The sequence below is a fragment of the Cryptotermes secundus genome, unplaced genomic scaffold (assembly GCF_002891405.2).
Source record: "Cryptotermes secundus unplaced genomic scaffold, Csec_1.0 scaffold543, whole genome shotgun sequence".
Taxonomy (NCBI): Eukaryota; Metazoa; Arthropoda; class Insecta; order Blattodea; family Kalotermitidae; genus Cryptotermes; species Cryptotermes secundus.
In genome coordinates this window covers 682,532-694,280 of record NW_019729900.1, presented here as the reverse complement: position 1 = coordinate 694,280, position 11,749 = coordinate 682,532, and the positions used below count along the sequence as shown (strand labels likewise).

Genomic DNA, 11,749 nt, shown 5'->3' with positions numbered 1-11,749 from the left:
CTTTGTATTTAATATAATAAAATAAAAATATAATTATAATATAGTAATAAAAATTCCATGTTGAGTTTTTTTATTTGATCCACTGATTTAACTTAAAATAGTGTAACGTATATTTCACCAAAATGTTATATCTTAAAAATTTGAGCTCCTAGGCAAAAACTAATGCCATATTTGAATTCAGGGCATCAAATTCATATGAAATCAGCTCCAAATACCCCGGCACCAAAACAGCTGTTGGCCTGTGTAATCTGATTAAATTAAGCAGGCCCCTTGATATATATATATATATTTTTTTTTTCTTCAGTGGAACATTTAAAACTCAGAAAGGGAAACGCGTTACTTCGATCGTGAATGTGGTAATGGCCGACGATTACTTCAGAACTAACTAAAACAAAATCACACTGTCGTTACTTGTGATAATGAGGAGGGGAAGGGTGAAAGGTGCAAATGGGAGAGAATTGTGAAGACACGCCCCCGTCCAGCTATGGCCAATACAAGGCCCAGAGGCACAGACTGGATGTGAACCCAGGCCCGGTTGGTCGTGACCAAAATATTATGCAGTTGGGGAGGTGCTCTGGGTGGATGTCACGGATCAGAACCTCCCTTCCAAAGTAAAGTAAATTAAAATGGGGGGTATCTTGTGTCCAAAATAATTTAAAAGCTAGGAATACGTAATGAATGGTACGGATTATGATTTAACAAATCTTAGAATTAAGAATATGATTTAGTTTTTTAATTTAATGTTGAATTCTCCCGTCTAAATCAAATTAAATACGGGTAGAAGTAAAAAAGCCAGTCACGTAGCCGAGCGGTCTAATGCATATACTGTCTTCGCTCGCTCGGAAGCCGGGATCGTGGGTTCGAATCCCACTCAGGGCATGGATGTTTGTGTGCGTTTTTCTGTTTGTCTACAGGTAGAGGGTTTGCGACGAGCTGATCACCCGCCCAAGGAGTCCTACCGGCTAGAAAAACCGAAGTGAACGGAGAAGTTCATGGATGTAGGCCTAGGCTCACTGGGGCTGTAGTGCCAAGGAAAAAAAAAAGAAGTAAAAAAATCGACTAGCGTTTTAAGAAGTAGGCCTCTTTCACAATGTATTTCAACACAATGCATGACCTTACGTAATATGCACTTACCTACGGATCAATATGCCTGAGAAGTCGTAATTGTCCGACAACTTTTAGTGAAAGTCTCCAGTATCGAATTTTTAGAAAATCTGTCAAACAGGTTTAAACGCTGATACTACGTCGCAGACGGACCTGAAGCTCTCACAGGGAATATATTCATTAAAATATTCTTGGACATTCAGCAATTGGAGACTGATATTTCAAAATATCTCCCCGGTTACATTCAAATCCATCGTAGCGCAGATGTGGGAGAGACCGAAACGTCGCTTCTAGTGTATAAAGACATTACGTCCAATTATGTCCTTAATTTCTTATTTTGTAAAAGAAAGGCGACGATCAGAACCATTTCCCAAATTTAATCTGCTTAATTTTCACAGTAATATATGGATTTTTTACTCTCGTTTCGAAGGGGGCCGATTTCGCAACATTCTCAATGGATTTAAATAGCTGAAATAAATCCTACTGCTCACATCGACCAATACACATAAACAAGAAGTAATGTAACGTCCGTTCTTTGGCACTTGCAACAAGTTCGTGGGAACGCCAATAGAGGCGCCACTTGTCAGTTTGCATGTGAGGCACGAATAAACCATGAAAATTCATTCTAAACGTCTCTCATTCAAGTTACAGCCGGGAGATTCCAAACTCGCGGATGTTATGGCTCTGGACGGATGACCAAATTATTTTTGACCGGATTCAATACAGACGCCTGCGCTAGGTATAACAAATGAAGATATTTGCCGTTGAATTTTCAAGGGCTTTTCTACTGATATTCCTTATCATCACGCAGCTGTGCCTTAAGTGTTTACCGATTAGTATCGCCACTGTAGACTTACATACATACACAATTGTGTTGCACGTTGCTATTATTAAAAAAACAAACTCCGTGGTTTTAGTCCGCAAGCGAACTATACCGACCGAGCGACCGCCGCTTGTCGGCGAAGTTAGTGCCAACTTTAGCGGATAGAGGGTGTCCCGTGGTCAGCGCAACGGATCCCCAGGGCCGTTAATCACGATTTTCTAGACCAGAGCCGGTATTTCCTTGAAATAGCTCCTCAGTTGTCCTCAAGAGGTTGAGTGGACCCCGTTCCAGACCCACTACTTGTCAGAAAATCTGGTAGCGCCGGGAATCGAACCCGGACCTCTGGATATGTAGGCAGGAACTCTGCACTATTTATCGTTCGTGTGTAAGGTACTGGAATGGAAGGCAGTATGACCTAGTTTAAATCAATTAAAGATACGCTAACTAGCCTATAGGTGGACTTACATGGACAGCAGGCGGGTAATGACACACTGTTTATGAATTTCATTTACGAAGTCTCAGAGTTCATTGTTTGGAACATGGCGGCCGATGTGTACATGCCCATAGAAGATGTTAATGAGGAAAGGAGGAGAGGCCGACAGAAGGAGGTTTCTCCTGCCTACGTCACTGCATCCGGCAATCCCTGCTGAACGTAGACCCCACGGTACTATGTTACGAGACGCGCATTTTGTGTTGAACTGCTGAATGCTTGCCCGCAACACATCTCGATTTCCATGTTGATGTTAAGGCGTGTTCAGGAGGCACCAGGATGCCTTTAGTTCTTCCTCCCCTTCTTGTGGAAAGAAGGATACAGTTTTTAAACGAGAATAAGAGAACATGAGAGACAGACGCGACTTTTAGCCTACTTAACTTAGTTTAGAAAAATAAAAGTAAGCTTATGAAATTATCTTGCTCTCTGTGCATCTGTCCATCCCCCTTAACAACTGTAAATGCCTGCTCGAGACGAACAGCCCTAAGGAGGGAGAGGTGACAATCGTAGGCACGCACCCTCGGAAAAAGAAATGGAGTCACGCTTTTAGACTACTAGGGACGAGGAGCCTTGAGCAGGGAGCAATGTGACATGACGCCTGAGAGTTGGAATAGTGAAGCCACATGAGACGGTCGTTGCTAGGTGACTGCTTAGTAAACACGTTACTGCAGCAATAAATATATAAATACATTATATAATCATGTGTCCCGGTAGAACTCGGAACCAAGAGTCACTCTGCTTGGAGGAGCAGCAGCAATTTACCAGTGAATTCAGTCAAGTGGAAGTGAAAAAAAATTATGTGATTAATTTTTTCAAGAACTTTCGTTTATTAATTTCTGAGGCGAATTCGTTCAGCTCAGTTCCTGGATAAATAACTGTTATGCATTGAGGAGAAAAGTAGTGGAAACTGGAGACAGAACCAGTAAGAACAAAGCGACGCAACACTGAGCAGTGATCGAGATTCTGCATTTATCATATATTTCTCCTTTCAATTCTGAAATTGTAGCAAGCTCACAGACTCGAGTTTGAATTCAATTTGGTGGTGATACTGAAGATGCTGTTAGTATAAATGACCTCTGAGTAGAGGCCATCATTAGAAAGTTGCTATATTTTAATTCTCAGGAACCAGAATCGCCATACCGGAGGTCTCGCTGAACTGAACTGTCACGTGACTGAGTGAATACAGACGGGGTTCTGATTGGTAATTGTACTTATTGAAGACTTAAATAACATAATTACAAGTAACTACAGAGCTATCGCTAATTCAGTGAGAAGGGAAGAGGGGGGGGAGGCAGACAGAAAATGTACTTACAAAGTAAGATTTCAGGTTTTCAAGGCGGTGACTATGAAGAGTGTCATTTTCTTGGATGTGGCGCGGTGTAGGAACGTATCGCCTCCATCTTCAGGGCAGAAAAATCCGCGAACGAGGACACAGCGTGAGGAGATGGCTGCCTGCTCAAGCTGGCTCCTCGCTCGCAAATTTTTTTTTTCCTTACTCTGTTTCTTCGAGTTGTGTATTTGGCTTCATTTTTTGAGTCTGAAGGTTAAGGCAATATTTTCCACTGAAAAGTCGGCAAACATACCAGGATATACGACGTCACATCACAGAAAATAGTAATCATTAAATTTCATGTAACGTTAATAGAGGAGGACAGTTCGTTAAGCACGAATGGTCAGACTAGTTCCGACCGGAAGTAGAGAACTGTATGTCACAGCGGCAGCGCCAGTGTTATGAACCCAGGAGCCTAACTGCAACGCCTAACTTAAGCGGCGTGTGACGGAAGAAAATCAACTTAATACACAGACCATGAGAGTGCACACGTTTTCACGCATGACAAAGCTTCAAAAAAAGCTACACGAAAGGGAAATGGTTGAGCCTCCAGTGGCTGTTTGTTCGTCTTGGAAGAGTATACGGCCTTGGTTAACATGTGGAGTGGCGAAGTTGGGCGAGCACATGAAGACCACGTGGCAAGGTCGACGAAAGTGCTGCGCCCAGCGGGCGCAACGCGGGTCTGTACAAATACCAAATGAAGCTCAGAAACCGAAACCTTCAGAAGCATCACCCCGTACTGTCTGCCTCCAAGTGCAGGGAAACTAACCAAAATGGGCACATAATCACTGCAGATTCTCAACTTTCGGCGAGTGGAATCTTTCTGGGAAGCTTTTATTTTCTGGTCAGCAAAATCTAGCACGCAGACGGAGGCCGCTCTTGGCTTCGCAATGATTAAAAAGGTGGCCGTTTCGGCATAGACAAATCCTCTGTTCTCTCCATACGCCGAGATCAGCTACACAGACACACAATAACTGTTGAGCTGACGTTTTTCCTCAGCTTACGTACTAGTTTTTCCATACAGCTGAACAAAAGTACAGTGTATTTCTAAACGCTTCAACAAAATTTGTGTTTCTGCCCACCCAAGAATCGTATAGGACGACCGATGAATTATGAGATGGAATGGATTTGCTGGGAGACGGTCGTGACCTAAGTCTGTGTGATATCCCGTTATTTGCTTTGAGGAAATAAAGGAAACAACGAAATCTTCAGACACATTAACCTCCGTTTAGGGAGAGACTCGAACTGAGTACTTGTGCTTTTAAACAAAATTGCTAATTAAAAATGAGTTTCGTGGCGCTGCAAGACTGCACGCTCGTACAGCCATCTCGAGGGCAATGACACCAGAAAAGAGATAAGCAAAGTTGAACAAGAGACGACTGCCTTGTAGACGTGCGCTGAATCAGCAGCGCCATCCGTGTGCGGAGGGCAAGTGCACTTGTTAACTGGAGCCCACCGAATGACGATGATTATCAGTTGAATGTGTACGAAACTTGTACAAATCAAGCCACAGTACTACACCGTAAACAAATGAAATCACAGTGAGAAACCTGTTGTGTACACGGCCCCAAAAGTTTATGAGAAGCCTCGATCTCTGGGCGTGTTTATTATTCAGAGGAAAGAAATCTGCTAATATCTTAATCTGATGAGCTCTGCTTTATTCATGAACCACCTCGTGACCTCGTCTGAGAATGGCAAATTTAAACTTCTGAGGTTCTCAAGAGGGCTCGGTTAACTTAGCTTACTTTTCGACCCTGAAGATGGAGACAGTATGTTCCTCCGAAACTTTGGTACACTTCAATCGCACTATACGCAGTCACATCCCAGAAAACGGTACTGTGACACATAGACCTGTTGCTAGACACGAGCGCGAAACAATCATACAGCAGCCGTTACTAGGTGATGACCCGTAAACAGTAAGAGAGAAGCGGTGTTTTCTATGCTATCCGTGCCCAGATGTTATTCGCAAGACAGTGGTAGTTCAATGACTAGGTTGGTGAGTTAGTGAGGTAGAGAACTGTTGAGGTTCAGTCGTTGTGAGCTGTTGCTCTTAGAAGCTGGTAGCTGAGGCAGGGGGACAGTTTGGGAACCCAGAGCAAGGGGAATCTCCGCCGTTGGAAGCCGCTACCAAGCAACGCTAGTGAAGCCTCTACTAGACTAAGAACAGTCATCTGTGATATTGACTTGTGACGTGTGGAAACGTGTTGTATAACTGTTCAACAAATCCGAATATCAATCCAAACCCCGTCTATAGTCACACTTGACAGTATTATCCACGCTTTGGTCTCGTTACGAACTCCTCTTGGTAGAAATGTCACTTTTCTATGCTGCGTCACATTTCTTTTGGAGCAGCTTCCTTTTAAGTTCGAACCTGACAGATTTTTCTACCGTTCTAGGCTTGTACTGGAGACGTGTTAGGTTCGAACCACGGCCACAACGCCTGGCGATCTTGATGGTTTCACGGCTTTCTTCAGTCCCTCCATGTAAACTCTGGAATAGTAACCAACTCCGATTACGACACATCCGCTTGCTATTGGAGGCTGTATAATGGAAATACGGACACGAAAAAGGAAAGAAGAAAACGAGACGAAACCAATAGGTTCATACGCAGACGATGGGAGGAGCGAGGTTCTGTCATGGCGAGAACTTACATCTTCACGGAAATTGAATGCAGGTCACGTAGGGGCGACACAAACATTCCAAAAGTTACAGCCTGTGAAATAAAATAAATGTTATGTTTAAAATAAACGAACTGGCCGGAACGGTACACCACTGCAACAAAATTAAGGGTGCGGTTTGTGAATGACCCGTGAGCCAATACAAATATGGCAATATAACGGAAACAGACAAGAATATACACGAGCGAAACAGTGAGGTTGTCTTTATGGTTCATTAAGCGCCACGCCTTGAAGGCGAGTGGGGAAGTGTAGATGTAACTCCACGACAGCCCTGGGTATAAGATAAGCAATCTATCGGCTGGAACTGAAACAACAATAATAATCTAACAATACTAGTCTAGTGTTAATGCTTCAAAAGTACTGGGTTCGAATCCTGGCCAAGACAGATATTCTGAGGGTTTTCGTAGATTTCCCCAGACCCTCCAAGCATATGTTCAGGCAGTATCACCATTAGGCCAAGCAGTTTCCTTAAAAATAGTTTCAAATTCATTATCTTACTGCTGGATCCTATGTAGGATGAAATGAGGACAGCGCCTTAAGATAAAACAGCAGGAGACGGGACTTCCCCTGTTTACTGAATGTGACTCTACCACACAGATCATGCGGGAAAGACTGGCTTAAAGATCATGAATCATACCGTACTCATGATTCATTCTTAGGTTATTCAACGACGCTGTTTTAAATACAGGGGTTATAAGCCTTCGAAATACGTAGGGAAAGCATAAAATGTTAACTATATAAGGAGAAATATGAAGCCTATTTCAAATTACAGTAAACCTTCACTAATCTGGATTATTTCGGGGCGGGGGGTCGAGGTCATCCGGATTAAGCGATAATCCGGATCAATGAACCAATGATAGCCATAGAAAACAATAAAAACTTAGAAAACAAATAATTGGAAAATGCAATAATACAGGCAGTGCTGATGAAAATAAATAAAAAACATCACTGCAGAAATTTCTTTCTCTGTCAGAAGCTGAAATCAAGGGTCTCTTTCATCCAGCTGAAGCCAATCTTGGATACTTCCTTGCAAGGTTTTAGTCTCTCCAGCTGCCCTCAACACAGCCAGAAAGTCCTCTTGCTCCTAATCCCCACGTGACTTTTTAAAGTACGCACTCAACAGTGAACAGAATTCTTCATTTTTCATATTTCGATCCGGATAACTGTAACCGGATTAGCGAGGGTTTACTGTAGTACGGACATTCTCGTAGATTCCAGGACGTCGACGGGCTGCAGACAACCACCCAGTATACACTATTGGACTTCGAGACAGAGTTGTCTGGCCCCGAACTCGGGTCAACTTCGTGAGAAATCTGTAAGCAATAAATCACCAGCCGCAATTATAACGTGACATGGTGATATCACTGTCATAAACCTAATTAAAGAACCTTGCGCAACGTCGCATAATGAGCAAACTCATCACCTGAAACGTGGATACCACATGGATACATTTTAACTTATATCAAAACCACATTAATACAAGTAGCACGGTGTTAGAGGTTCAGTCGTGCAAATCTTCAGAATATTGTGCTCAAAGCAGATAGCAGGCTGTAAGGTAAAATGGTAAAGTTGCCCCTGTGCTTAACTAATTAAACACTACGCCATAAAGGCGTATGGGGGAGTGGATGTATAGATCCACATTTTCTTGACCTCAGCATTAGCTGGAGGTGAGTGGTCAGCTTCACGTCCCCGACGCTTTACCCCCCTGGGAAACAGCCCCCGATACCCATTTGATAGGAGGCTGGGTGGGCCCCAGAGCCGGTCTGGACGACGTGGAGAAGAGAAAATTTTTTATTCTACCGGGACTCGAATTCCGAGATAGCTGACTCTACTCAGGTAAAATGCAAGACTTTACAATTACAGAGAATGGAATAATTGCACCACTAAATTCTATGAAAATGGGATCATCATCACTAACATCATCACTGGCTCTTGGAGCCAGAGCCTTCCTTAAATGATTCTGCTAGATTTGACCGTCCGGGTTTGTCTTCTTTGGATTTCGCAACAATTTACACACCAAGGCCGTCAGCCTTGCGTCCAACGCCCAATTTGGAGGGCTAGGTCCCCATATTTATGTCCCCCCCTGAGACAGGGTGGCCCAGTTATACCCCCAGGCACTGAGTTCCGTTTCCGTCGCCTCCTACGACTCGCAAGGCTACGGTGGAGGTATTCGACCACGCCTCCACACGCCATTAAAATCCGACAATTCGGACAAAATGATACGCCGCAAGAACGGAAACTGCAAGTAAAGTTTGAAACGTGAAACTGTGGCTAATATTTAGGACGGACACTAAACAAACAAACAAACAAACAAACAAAATCTCCGTGGCCTGTAGTCCGCAAGCGAACTATACCGACAGAGCGACCGCCGCTTGTCGGCGAAGTTAGTGTCAACTTTAGCGGATAGAGGGTGTCGCGTGGTCAGCGCAACGGATCCCCACGGCCGTTAATTTCAGTTTTCTAGACCGGAACCGCTGTTTCCTTGAAATAGCTCCTCAATTATCCTCACGAGGCTGAGTGGACCTCGTTCCAGACCTCTGGAACTGTAGCCAGGAATTCTGACCGCTAGACCACAGACGCGTTCGCGACACCAAAGAAATGTAAAAATTCAATTCACAAAAACATTAAGAGGATATCATAATCCCAGGATCGCTTCCTGTTATTCACTTGAGAATGCGCTGTCTTCTAGTCTCGTATCTCGGCACGATATGCAGAGCTGTTGTCTTGTGCGGAACTCGCTTCAAGCTTGAGACAGGGTGTTTGGGAACAAGGTGGGCCTATTTATTCGACGTTAGAGGGAGAAGTGTTGCGAAAGTGGCAGGATCTGCGTAATCTTTGCTGAGCGGTTCATTTCCGGCTGTGTTTCTTGGATACTTAGTGAGTAATGAATTTGAAATGTTCTAAATGGCTCTGACGATGGTGTATAACAGAGTTACTGGGTGTTTGGACTCTGGCAATCGTCGGTAGTCTAGATCACACGACGTTTCGGGAGCTGGATCTGTTTCCGTCCTCAGGTAAGGGAGGAGACAGCTACTGTGTTGGGCCCCTTGCAATCACAGCGATTGAGGTATAGCGACGAGCAGTGGGCTTAGTGAAAAATAAATTGGAAAGGATGTGGACAAAGAAAGTTTTTGCCTAAGTTTAGGTGCTCCCAGGGCATCTAGAGCGACTCGAGAAAATTATCATCCGGTTCGAGGTTTATACCAGACACTTGTCTGCCTCACGAGAAGCAGGACTCTATACATCACATCGCAGGTTCGGGAATAACTTCTAACCTTAAGCAATTAAAAAATCAAGGAAAATGAGATGGGCATAGCATGTAGCACACATGGAAGAGATGAAAAATGCAAGCAAGGTTCTGGCTGCAAGGCCTAAAAGTAAGAGACCACTTCGAACACCAAGGTGGATGTGGGAAAATAATATTAAAATTGATCTTACAGTAATATCAGGCGAGAAAGCGGTCTGGATTGCTATGGTTAAGCAGGGACCAGTGGCGGATCCTTGTGACAAAAGTATGCACATTTGGTTTCCACGGAGAGGGGTGAATTGCTTCACTTTTCACTAGCAGAACAACCTGCTACAAAGAATTGGTTCGTTGGTTGGTTGGCTAGTTAGTTAGACCAGTCAGTCAGTCAGTTAGTTAGTTACTTACTTAGTTGTTTAGTTAGAGCCGCGCCATAGCTCAAGCGGTTAGTCGCTGGCTTCCCACCGCGGCGGCCCGGGTTCGAACCTGGGTTTGATCAAGTGGGATTTGTGGTGGACAAAGTGGCGCTGGGGCAGGGTTTTGTCCAAGTACTTCGGTTTCCCCTACCAATCTTCATTCCACCAACTTCTCCATTATCATAATCACCCGGGGCAGGCTACAATAGGCCAATCAGTGGCCGCCGTGCCGAGTGGACCCAGTTTGACTCCACCCCCCACTAAACTTAGTTGTTTAGTTAGTGTTAGTTTGTTACGTAGCCCGTTAATCAGTTACTTAGTTGCTTAGTTTTTGTGTTTGTTTGTTTGTTTGTTGGTCGTTTGGTTAGTTAGGTAGTAAGTCAGCCAGCTGTTTAGTTGCTTTGTTTCTTAGTTGGTTAGTTAGCTAGTTAGTCAGTTAGTCGTGGCTTAAGCTCCTTTAGTTTGTTGCTTGGTTGGTTGGTTGGTTGGTTAGTGAGAGACATGCGTTTGTATTCAGGGCTACGCCTGGTCAATGAGGCGCAGTTTTACTTGCACAGGAAACAAATGGAGACACAACAAAGAGACAAAGTACCGTCAGAAAACGGTCATTCATGAAGAAGCCACATTTGTTGGAACCAGCTGACCCGCTAATTGGATTGCCAACAGTACGGATGATATAAGCTTACACAATTCCTAAATTGGCGTGAGAAAGGTAGCCACGGTTCAGACTGTGACAAAAACCATGAATTCATTTATTTCTGTTGTGTTTTAAGCGAGTGAAATACAGTTTGTCCTATCCTAGAATATTAAAACTAATTGTGCAGTTGACTCTGCCAGCAAGTTCTCATTTCTCTCTGTGAATACAGGAGAGTCGAGTTTCAGGGGCAAGTAAACCAGAAAACCTACGCATAACATAAGCGACATTATGTGACATCTTGTAAGGCACGACGGCGTTTCCTTTCAGGCTAAACATCGAGATATCAAAGTGTGCTACAGACATACGGCTTATATTTTACGAATTTCCATGCATAGGCCACAAAAGGTTCTAATAATTAGCTTCAAACTTCAGCCATCGTTAAAGTAGGAAAGTCACTAACTTTTTTAAAAACATGCATTGTGGATATTTCTGAGTAAAGGGAGTTTCATATTGGGTAACTCACGTCACTCATGACGACGAGAGAGAGGCTTAACTGGGAACAATTCTCATGTCTTGCTTTTGTAGGAATTTCAACTGTACCGAAACCAAAATATCTCTGAGTTTACGTCACACCTCGAGAAGGCAAACCTTACGGACTAGAAGTCCTGTGTTTGTGATAACCGGGATCTCCAGTCTGGTGATGTTTGTTCTCGTCGTGTCTTGAAAGCAGAATCTAATCATCTATAATCTTCATGTAAGGATATACGTTATTATCCGATGGCGATGAACACTTGAAAAAGTTTTAAACTCTAAACAGGAGGAAAGGATTGGATAAGGGACGAAAGCCCTTACATTAATGACCATCTAAAGATGCATTCAGCAATGTCATCAAATGTTGAACCACACTGAAAATTACATGTGTCTTATACATGGAAATTACACAATCATCATACAGGTGGCAGTGTTATTTCATGCGCCTTCAAACATTGGGACAGTGGGTTCGAATCTTGCGTGTTTTCGTATGATG

General features: G+C 43.6%; 1 protein-coding gene across 1 annotated transcript in view; it reads right to left on the bottom strand.

Moving 5' to 3' along the window:
- The window catches only part of LOC111865758 (UPF0489 protein C5orf22 homolog), an 814,265-nt gene that overhangs the window by 387,977 nt on the left and 414,539 nt on the right, over nt 1–11,749 (bottom strand). The gene's annotated exons all lie outside the window — the stretch shown is intronic.